The 11,368-nt window shown below is 43.8% G+C and overlaps 1 protein-coding gene across 1 annotated transcript in view; it reads right to left on the reverse strand.

Annotated features, from left to right (window-relative positions):
• LOC126334857 (probable multidrug resistance-associated protein lethal(2)03659) overlaps positions 1–8,567 on the reverse strand; it is a 420,094-nt gene extending 411,527 nt beyond the window's left edge. The window contains exon 1 of the mRNA XM_049997527.1: positions 8,470–8,567. The gene's annotated coding sequence lies outside the window, so the exon portion shown is untranslated. The remainder of the gene's footprint in view (positions 1–8,469) is intronic.
• Positions 8,568–11,368: the final 2,801 nt, after the last annotated feature.

Raw genomic sequence — 11,368 nt, forward strand, 5'->3', positions numbered from 1 at the left:
CGCGAAATATGGGGGAGAGTGTCACAGAAATGATACAGGATTTGGGCTGGAAATCTTTAAAATAAAGGCGTTTTTCGTTGCGACGGAATCTTCTCACGAAATTCCAATCACCAACTTTCTCCCCGAATGCGAAAATATTTTGTTGACACCGACCTACATAGGGCGAAACGATAACCACGATAAAATAAGGGAAATCAGAGCTCTTACGGAAAGAGATAGGTGTTCATTCTTTCCGCGCGATATACGATATTGAAATAAGAGAGAACTGTGAAAGTAGTTCGATGAACCCTATGCCAGGCACTTAAATGTGATTTGCAGGATATCCATGTAAATGTAGATGTTATACGAGATCGCACCCCAGACCATAATTCCAGGTGTAGATCCAAAGTGTCTAGCACGCAAACAGGTTGGTTGCAGGTACTCAATTGGCCTCCTTCTAACCAACACACGACCATCATTGCCACCGAGGCGGAGCCAGCTTTCATCAGGAAACACAAGAAACCTCCTCCCTGCCCGCCAATGAGCTCTCGTTCGACACCTCTGATGTCGCAAATGGCGGTGGTTTGGGCTCAGTGGAATGTGCGCTAAAGGAAATCTGGCTCGGAGCTATCCTTGAAGTAACATACACTACTTGCCATTAAAATTGCTACACCAAGAAGAAATGCAGGTGATAAACGGGTATTTATTGGACAAATATATTGTACTAGAACTGAAATGTGATTACATTTTTTCGCAATTTGGGTGCATAGATCCTGAGAAATTAGTTCAAAAATGGTTCAAATGACTCTGAGCACTATGGGACTTAACTATTGTGGTCATCAGTCCCCTAGAACTTAGAACTACTTAAACCTAACTAACCTAAGGACGTCACACACATCCATGCCCGAGGCAGGATTCGAACCTGCGACCGTAGCAACCGTGAGAAATCAGTGCCCAGAACAACCACCTCTGGCCGCAATAACGGCCTTGATACGCCTTGGCTTTGAGTCAAACAGAGCTTGGATGGCGTGTACAGGTACAGCTGCCCATGCAGCTTCAACACGATACCACAGTTCATCAAGAGTAGTGACGCGTATTGTGACGAACCAGTTGCTCGGCCACCATTGACCAGACGTTTTGAATTGGGGAGAGATCTGGAGAATGTGCTGGCCAGGGCAGCAGTCGAACATTTTCTGTATCCAGAAAGGCCTGTACAGGACCTGCAACATGCGGTCGTGCATTATACTGCTGAAATGTAGGATTTCGCAGGGATCGAATGAAGGGTAGAGCCACGGGTCGTAACACATCTGAAATGTAACGTCCACTGTTCAAAGTGCCGTCAATGCGAATGAGAGGTGACCGAGACGTTACCAATTGGTTACCAATGGCACCCTATACCATCACGCCAGGTGATACGCCATTATGGAGAAGACGAAAACACGCTTCCAATGTGCGTTCACTGCTATGTCGCCAAACACGGATGCGACGATCATGATGCTGTAAACAGAACCTGGATTCATCCCAAAAAATTACGTTTTGCCATTCGTGCACCCAGTTTCGTCGTTGAGTATACCATCGCAGGCGCTCCTGTCTGTGATGCAGCGTCAAGGGTAACCGCAGCCATGGTCTCCAAGCTGATAGTCTATGCTGCTGCAAACGTCGTCGAACTGTTCGTGCAAATGGTTGTTGTCTTGCAAACGTCCCCATCTGTTGACTCAGGGATCGAGACGTAGCTGCACGGTCCGTTACAGCCATGCGGATGAGATGTATGTCATCTCGACTGCTAGTGATACTAGGCCGTTGGGATCCAGCACGGCGTTCCGTATTACCCTCCTGAACCCACCGATTCCATATTCTGCTAACAGTCATTGGATCTCGACCAACGCAAGCAGCAATGTCGCGATACGATAACCGCAATCGCGATAGGCTACAATCCGACCTTTATCAAAGTCGGAAACGTGATGGTATGGCTTTCTCCTCCTTACACGAGGCATCACAACAACGTTTCACCAGACAACGCCGGTCAGCTTGTGATTGTGTATGAGAAATCGGTTGGAAACTTTCCTCATGTCAGCACGTTGTAGATGTCGCCACAGGCGCCAACCTTGTGTAAATGCTCTGAAAAGCTAATCATTTCCATATCAGAGCGTCTTCTTCCTGTCAGTTAAATTTCGTGTCTGTAGCACGTCATCTTCGTGGTGCAGCAATTTTAAGGCCAGTAGTGTATTTGTAACAGTTCGTTGTGTCACTGTAGTGCCAACTGCTTCTCAGATTGCTGCTGCAGATGCAGATCAATGCTCCAGAGCCATTTGCCAAACGCGATGGTGTTCCCTGTCGGTAGTGCCATGTGGCCGTTCGGAGCCCGGCCTTCTTGCTACGGTACGTTCTCGTGGCAACCACTGCCAGCAGTCATGTACCGTGCCAAATCTTTCTGTAATACCGCAGAAGGGACATCTAGGTTCTCGTAGCCCTACTCAGTGAGGTGTTGTTAATGGCGTCATCGTCGTCTTGAAAGCATTCTTGACTAGTATCAACTCACCATATCAGCTCTCAAGGTAACTAACACTCACGACCCTTACAGCGTGTATTTACAGTAAACCTGATTTATATCCTCGTAGTTGTGCTGCTTGCACCAGTCTTAAGCAACCGGCGAGAAATTTTAATATTGTCTTTCAGATGTAGAAATACGCCTACTTCCTTTCGTTAATGTCGCACAACTTCTTCTTGGTGTTGTGATCTTTTTCCGTCAACGTCTGTTCCAAAATTCTACAGGAACTGGATGTCAAGGAAATGGGATGCAAGTTTTGCGAATCACTTCTGCTACCATTCACGTAGAAGGGTGTGACCTTCTACAACTACAGTGCACAGTTTTTGTTGGAGGGAGCTTCGACAGATAATAATTAAAATAAGGGCTAACTCAGTCGCAGATTCAGTTTAGAATCTGATAGGGAATCCATTAGGTCCTAGAGATTTGTTCAGTTTTAAGGATTTCGCCTATGGGACTTAACTTCTGAGGTCATAAGTCCCTTAGAACTACATAAACCTAACTAACAGAAGCGCATCACACACATCCATGCCTGAGGCAGAATTCGAACCTGCGACCGTAGCAGTCGCGCGGTTCGAGACTGTAGCGCCTAGAACCGTTCGGACACTACGGCCGGCGTACCAGTAGTTCACATTTACAGTGACTCATCTCGCGCTTACACTAACCGATGATCTCACAGTGTTAATCACTTTAATACACAGAGGGGTCCATAAAAATGTAGACATTCTTTGATAGTCAATATTAATGAAACAAAATGAAACACCGTTATAATTCTTGTATGGGGGAAGGTTCAAAGTGGCCTCTATTAGCAGCCTAATAACGTCGATGCTGCTGAACTATTGACCGAACTACGAAAAATGTTCAAATATATGTGAATTCCTATGGGGCTCAACTGCTAAGGTCATCAGTCCCTAAGCTTACACACTACTTAACCTAAATTATCCTAAGGACAAACACACACACCCATGCCCGAGGGAGGACTCGAACCTCCGCCGGGACCAGCCGCACAGCCCATGACTGCAGTGCCTGAGACCGCTCGGCTAATCCTGCGCGACTGACCGAACTACGGTTGTCTGTGTTGTCAGTATGATAGCTGCACAGAACGCATCGACGGTATCTCGTAGATCGTTCAGCGTAACTGGCATCTATTGACAAACTTCGTTTTTCAAGGTCCTCGCAGGTAGACATCAAGAGGCGTAAGATCTGGAGATTGTGGCGGGTACTCAACAGCTGCTCTTCCACCTATCCATCGTGCGGGTAGCTTTTCACACAAGTGGCTTCTGACATCTCTGCGGTAGTGAGACGGAGCACCATCTTTTTGTAGGTAAATTCTTTCCGAGACACCTCTCCGATGGCACGTAAAATCAGTGTTTTCAGCGTATAAAGAGACACCTCACCAGTTACCGTACCTTCAAAGAAGTATGTCCCATTCAAACCGCATGATAACAAACCACACCACACATTAACAACAACATTAGCATTAACATTGAGAAACAATTAAAATCGCTCAAAAGAGGAAACGCCGCTGGACCTGATGGGATACCAGTTCGATTGTACACAGAGTACGTGAAGGAACTTGCCCCCCTTCTTGCAGCGCTGTACCGTAGGTCTCTAGAAGAGCGTAGCGTTCCAAAGGATTGGAAAAGGGCACAGGTCATCCCCGTTTTCAGGAAGGGACGTCGATCAGATGTGCAAAAACAACAAAAAAAAAAAAACAACAAAAAACAAAAAAAGGTTCAAATGGCTCTGAGCACTATGGGACTCAACTGCTTCAACTGCTGTGGTAATCAGTCCCCTAGAACTTAGAACTACTTAAACCTAACTAACCTAAGGACATCACACACATCCATGCCCGAGGCAGGATTCGAACCTGCGACCGTAGCAATCGCACGGAGATGTGCAAAGCTATAGGCCTATATCTCTAACGTCGATCAGTTGTAGAATTTTGAAACACGTATTATGTTCGAGTATAATGACTTTTCTGGAGACTAGAAACTACTCTGTAGGAATCAGCATGGGTCTCGAAAAAGACGATCCTGTGAAACCCAGCTCGTGCTATTCGTCCACGAGACTCAGAGGGCCATAGACACGGGTTCACAGGTAGATGCCGTGTTTCTTGACTTCCGCAAGGCGTTCGATACAGTTCCCCACAGTCGTTTAATGAACAAAGTACGAGAATATGGACTATCAGACCAGTTGTGTGATTGGATTGAAGAGTTCCTAGATAACAGAACGCAGCATGTCATTCTCAATGGAGAGAAGTCTTCCGAAGTGATTTCAGGTGTGCCGCAGGGGAGTGTCGTAGGACCGTTGCTATTCACAATATACATAAATGACCTTGTGAATGACATTGGAAGTTTACTGAGGCTTTTTGCGGATGATACTGTGGTATATCGAGATGTAACAATGGAAAATTGTACTGAAATGCAGAAGAATCTGCAGCAAATTGACGCATGGTGCAGGGAATGGCAATTGAATCTCAATGTAGACAAGTGTAATGCGCTGCGAATACGTAGAAAGAAAGATCCATTAACATTTAGCTACAATATAGCAGGTCAGCAACTGGAAGCAGTTCATGCCATAAATTATCTGGGAGTACGCATTAGGAGTGATTTAAAATGGAATGATCATATAAAGTTGATCGTCGGTAAAGCAGATGCCAGACTGAGATTCAATGGAAGAATCCTAAGGAAATGCAATCCGAAAACAAAGGAAGTAGGTTACAGTACGCTTGTTCGCCCGCAGCTTGAATACTGCTCAGCAGTGTGGGATTCGTACCAGATAGGGTTGATAGAAGAGATAGAGAAGATCCAACGGAGAGCAGCGCGCTTCGTTACAGGATCATTTAGTAATCGCGAAAGCGTTACGGAGATGATAGATAAACTCCAGTGGAAAACTCTGCAGGAGAGATGCTCAGTAGCTCGGTACGGGCTTTTGTTGAAGTTTCGAAAACATACCTTCACCGAAGAGTCAAGCAGTATATTGCTCCCTCCTACGTATATCTCGCGAAGAGACCATGAGGATACAATCAGATAGATTAGAGCCCACATAGAGGCATACCGACAATCTTTAAATCCACGTATGGATGTAGATGTGGATGTACATGTAGATGTAGAGGAACATATTTGTCCACGTGAACGTGCGGATTTTCAGGAGCCCAGGACACGCAGTTATGGTGGTTTCAAGAACGGCTCAGTTTGAATTGCGCCTCTTCAGACCAGATGACCATCCCTGCAAACCGTTTATCTTCGCAAAGGATGCTTTCAAACCACTCGCAGTACTCCAGCCTTCGACCCGGGTCATCCTCGTTCACAGCGTACAGTGATCTTGGAACGTACATTTCTCACTTTGCTGCCTTCAGAATTCATCGTACGCTTGATCGGCTTACCCCGTGCCCCCCGCTTCAAAGATGTATGAGGTAACCTAGTAAAATCTTGCAACACAGCAGCGCTGGAAGCCTGAGTTGTTGATGTTTTTGTGTGACCAGACCTTCCTTACGCACATCTTAAACAGTACCGTCGACTTCAAATTTATTCAGAACACTATAAATTATTCTACGAGTTGGTGGATGAGTTCAGTACACATTACGCCATTGCCGTTGTACCTCCATCATGCATTCGTACATCCAGCACCACTTCATTACGGCCTTTCGTTGCTTAAACGACGTTCTTACTTTATTCATTGCTGCACTGTCATCTGCAGGAAAACACATGCCAAGATCTGGTAAGAAAACTATGGACTACGCTACTATGCAAAATTGGAACGATATGTCATTTTGTTTGTTGACTATCAAAAAATGTCTACATTTTTCTGGATCCCTCTTTGTTACCAGACAGAATTCACAGAACTTCACTATTCTACATTAATTATTGTTTGATGCTCCGATGTTTTCGGTCAGCGTATTAAGGGCTCAAACTAAATCATTCTAATAAGGTATGTCGAGCAGAATGACCTTCTCGTTGCCAACCAGCATGGTTCTGAAAGCACTGATCACGTGTAAGGCAATTCGCACTTTTCTCACACGACAAACTGAAAGCCATGGACCAAGGTGGTCAGGTAAGTGCGGTATTTCTCAATTTCTGAAACGCATTTGACTACCTCGTCTATGCTTCTTATCAAAAACATGACGCTTGGAGGTCTCAAGGGTCTCAAGCGAAAATTGTGACTGGATTGGCCTTTTTTTTATTTATTTATTTTAATTTTAAGGGAGAACGCACCAAGTTATTTTGGATGGAGAGTCATCGGCAGATGTAGAAGTAAATTTGCGGAGTTACTCAGAATAGTAAGTTAAAATTCTTGTTGCTTATGTTGTACTTAGCGATCCTGTAGACAATATTTTACGCAGATGATGCGGTTATCTATAATGAAGTACTGTAATGTCTCAAGGTAGCTGCAAAAATATTCAGTCAGGTATTTTCAAGATTTCAGAGTGATGTAAAGATTGGCAGCTAGCTTTAAATGTTCAGAAATGTAAAACTGTATACTTCACAAAACAAAAAAAAAACCGTAGTATTCTATGACTAAAATACTGTATCAATGGGTCACAGTTGGAGTCGGTCAATTCATACAAATAACTGGTGCTACACTTTGTAGTAATACGAAATGGAATGATCAAATAGGCTCACTTGTGGGTAAAGCAGATAGTACTTTTTGGTTTACTGGTGGAGTACTGGGAAAGTGCAACCAGTCTACAGAGAAGATTGCTTAAATTTGTACGAACTATTCCAGAATATTGCTCAAATGTTTGGGACGCGTACCAAATACAACTAACAGAGGATACTGAAGGCGTGCAAAAAAACGCACTACGAATTGTCACACCTTTGTTTGGCCTGTGAGAGAATGTCTCAGACATGCTGTGAAACTGGACTGGTAGACTCTTGAAGATGGACGTAAACAATCCCAAAAAAGCCTACACACAAAGTTTCAAGAGCAAGCTTTACATAATGTACCACAACGCCCTAGGTATCGGCCCGGTACGGATCGTGAAGATAAGATTAGATTAATTGCAGCCCGCACAGGGGCATTTGAAGTCCTCACCGCTCTCCATACGTGAATGGAATGGCTAGAAACCCTGATGACTGGTGCAATAAGATGTATCTTCTGCCCTTGCACTTAACATTGGTTAGTTGAATCTATCTGTAGATGTTGAAGGTGAATGGCCAACTTCAGTTTATTTTGAGAATTCTAGGGCAGTATAACATATCTAGTAAGTCCCGCTCTTGAGTACAGCTTGAGTGTTTGGGATTACCACCTGGTGGTATTGCACGAAAACATCAAAGTAATTCTGAAGTGTGTTGCTAGATTTATAACCAATAGGAATGATCAACACGCGAGTATTAGGGAAACGCTCGGCGAACTCGTGTGGGAATTCTCGAAGGGCAGAAAACGTTCCTTTCGCGAAATGCTAAGCGAACGATTAGAGAAAAGGCATTTATGACAGATGCAGAAAGATCCTACTGTCACAAACGTATAGCCTGCGCAGGGACCGTGTAGACAAGAAAATCGGGTCTCGCAAAAAGGCATTCAAACAGTCCTTTACCTCTCGGTCGAATTGCGAGTGGAACAGGATAATTGACTAGCAGTGTCACAAGGTACCCCCCTCCCCCCCCCCCCCCTTTCATCGAATGGTGGCCTACCGACTATGTATGTAGACGTACCTAGCCTCCAAAGTCAAAAGAAAACCGCTATAAATCACACTGATATAACTTTCAGGAAACTCCAATGCAACCTTAAAATAAATGTATTATACTAGACAGAAACATATCAGTTCCTATTTTCAGCAGTTGTTGTGAGTGCGGTATGTTTAGCACCCGCTATCATCGCGGAATTACTTTTTTATCCAGTATAAAAACTTGGAACTGATCTTCCACAACAAATTCAAGTCGCAGAATTCTGCACGGCATAAAAATAAGCGATACGCGTTGTCATATCATGCTTTTACTTACCTTCGTATCGGACAGATCGACTTGCACCAAACGCTCACTCAGTCCACTGCTTCTGCACCCACTGCGACGCCAAAGCCGCTACTCAGCTGTGGACCGACGCGTTGCACGTTTGTGAATGGGCAACGAACTTGCTAGTGCGCATGCGCAAGTTCGGTTCTGCAACCTTGTAAGCAACGCGCGAATCGAGAAGTGGTACTACTTCCAGTGACTGCTGACGCCAAAATAAAACGTAATGTGCGTAAATACGCAAAAAATATTCAATATCGTTCGATTTCCTTATCAACGAACAGTCGCTGTACTTGCCGAAAACATAAAATATCTAGAAGTATCTCTTCGGACGGAATAAATCAGGGACACACAGATCGCGTGCCGCATGCGCCCGGCCATGGAAAGGGAATGACTAGCAGCGGCACAAGGTACCCTCCGCCATGCACCGTACGGTGGATTGCGGTGTATGAAGATGCATCAGCCTCTGAAGAAAGTGGCGGTCCGCCCATCGCCGTTCGTTCTTGTAAATTTTTTTTACTCATGTTTCATTCTCTCCCGGAAAGAAGATGGTTCAAATGGCTCTGAGCACTATGGGACTTAACATCTGAGGTCATCAGTCCCCTAGAAACAAACCTAACTAACCTAAGGACATCACACACATCCATGCCCGAGACACGATTCGAACCTGCGGCCGTAGCGGTAGCGCGATTCCAGACTGAAGCGCCTAGAACCGCTCGGCCACACCGGCCGGCAGGAAAGAAGAGGTCGGGCCCTTATGGGAAATGGTTCTTTTTAGCCACGCCAGTCTAGCGGGTGTTGGAGCAGTGGGATCCGAATCCGGAACAATAACTTGTACCAAGGCACTTTATTTTTGAACTTGCACACTTGCACAGCAATGCAGCCACAACAACAAGAGCTGCACGTGGGCCTACAGGGAACGACATTATTTAGTTCACAAATGGTTCAAATGGCTCTGAGCACTACGGGACTTAACATCTATGGTCATCAGTCCCCTAGAACTTAGAACTACTTAAACCTAACTAACCTAAGGACATCACACAACACCCAGCCATCACGAGGCAGAGAAAATCCCTGACCCATTATTTAGTTGTAAGTGTTTCACGTACCCTAAATTATGTACAATACCTTGCGTCAGAGAGCTTCATCGCCCTACACACTAGTGCTTCGAATTTTTTGCGTCAAAGATAAGCAACTGTTATATTGCAAGATGTGTTTATTTCTATTGTCTATTGTCAAATTACAATTTATGAAAGATGTTTATATTTTACTAATATGATTAAGTAGGAATAATTAATATTTGTCATGTTGGAAATAACTGGGGTGGGAGGGAATGTCTGCACCAAAGTATTGTTGGCAAGAGAGAGACCGCAAATTGATATAATTTAAAAAAAGGCGGGCGAGACCCCGTATGGATACATTTTAAGAAAAGAGCGGGAAAGACCGCGCGTTGATACATTTTGTAATGGTAGCAGGGATTATCTGCACCAGGAATCATTGTTGGCAGGAAAGACCGCACTTACGCGTTCGTAGGAAGTCAGTAGCAAGCGAGAAGTGAAGCGATTCGGTAGCAGGTCTGAAGCAAGAGGTTGAGAGCAGCAGTGTGCGTACCAGCCACTAGCTATGATTTACAAGAGATTATAAACGGATGTACAGAGATATCAGCTAACTATTATAATAAGAGGAACTAATATTATTGAATTAGGCCTAATGTTTTGAGAAACTCAAGACTACTGAAGGTATGTTTTCCCAGTGCTAGTTGTAAGATTATTGTAAAAAAAAAGTAAGCCTCATTTGAACGTTTGTGAAATCATTTCATTCAGAATATAATTAACTTTTGCCAGCAATATTGCATTTCTAATTATAATCCATCCCAAAAACCATCAACATAAAACTTTGCAAAATTTTATTGTTGTCAAGAAAAAGTTGAACTATTAAAGAATAACGTCAGCTTTGGTAATAAATACAGCCACTTATTATGAAAACCCACCAGCAGCTAATAGAGTATAGTAAAACAGAGTAAGTATATTCATGTCGCAGTTCGATGTAGCAGTCAATGGCGATCCAGTAACAGTAAAAAAGGTAAGGAACAGTTTTGGGTTATTCCAGGTAACGACTGAGGGCCACGACGACGACACATTCTATGTTTCGTCGAAATAATCCGAAAATCACTTTTAAAAAGTAGCAATTAAATTTGTATGCGAAGATTGAGAAAGAGAATAAATTTCAAAGGGAAGATTTCATTTGTTATTATTAAGCAAGAGATAGAAATCCTGAGGGAAGGTTACATAGGTTATTGTAAAATGGAAGGTTGCGTAACAAAAGAGATATAGAGGAGACGGTTATTGCGTAATAACAAAAGAGGTATAGAGGAGACGGGAAGGTTTCAATATGTATTTGTGACTCTTCATGTTTTCCCGGCGGATATGTTGTAAACAGTTTTCGCGGGTTTGCCGCCGGATGACGTTGTACAAATTCCACAATATTTCCTCCGAGCAACTATCCGACATCTTCAGATATATGAATCTTGCCGGTGGCTAGGTACTACTAACGGTGTATGTATTTCTTTGAAGCTGTAAGTTTTTACCTCCTGTCATCGGTCACTAATTCTGTACAAAGTTTTTACACAATAATCGTTTGTTAGAGTGCGTGTATTTTTGTCTTCCTCTTCATAAGCGTTTTAGTGAAGATTCACTGCCCCACTTTCAGAAGATTTAAAGTCAAATATGAAGTTGCGACCGTATGGGTTGTATGAGAATGTGCATGTGATGTGGATGATGAAATAAAATACAATCTCTCTCATCAACTCGCCGAAAATCAAAGTTCTAAAAGGTTCACAAGTTCAGCATCAGCTCGGAGTCCCCATGCTCCGCCGTCGCGGCGTCTTTTCACG

Source organism: Schistocerca gregaria, chromosome 2 (genome assembly GCF_023897955.1).
Source record: "Schistocerca gregaria isolate iqSchGreg1 chromosome 2, iqSchGreg1.2, whole genome shotgun sequence".
In the NCBI taxonomy this organism is placed as follows: Eukaryota; Metazoa; Arthropoda; class Insecta; order Orthoptera; family Acrididae; genus Schistocerca; species Schistocerca gregaria.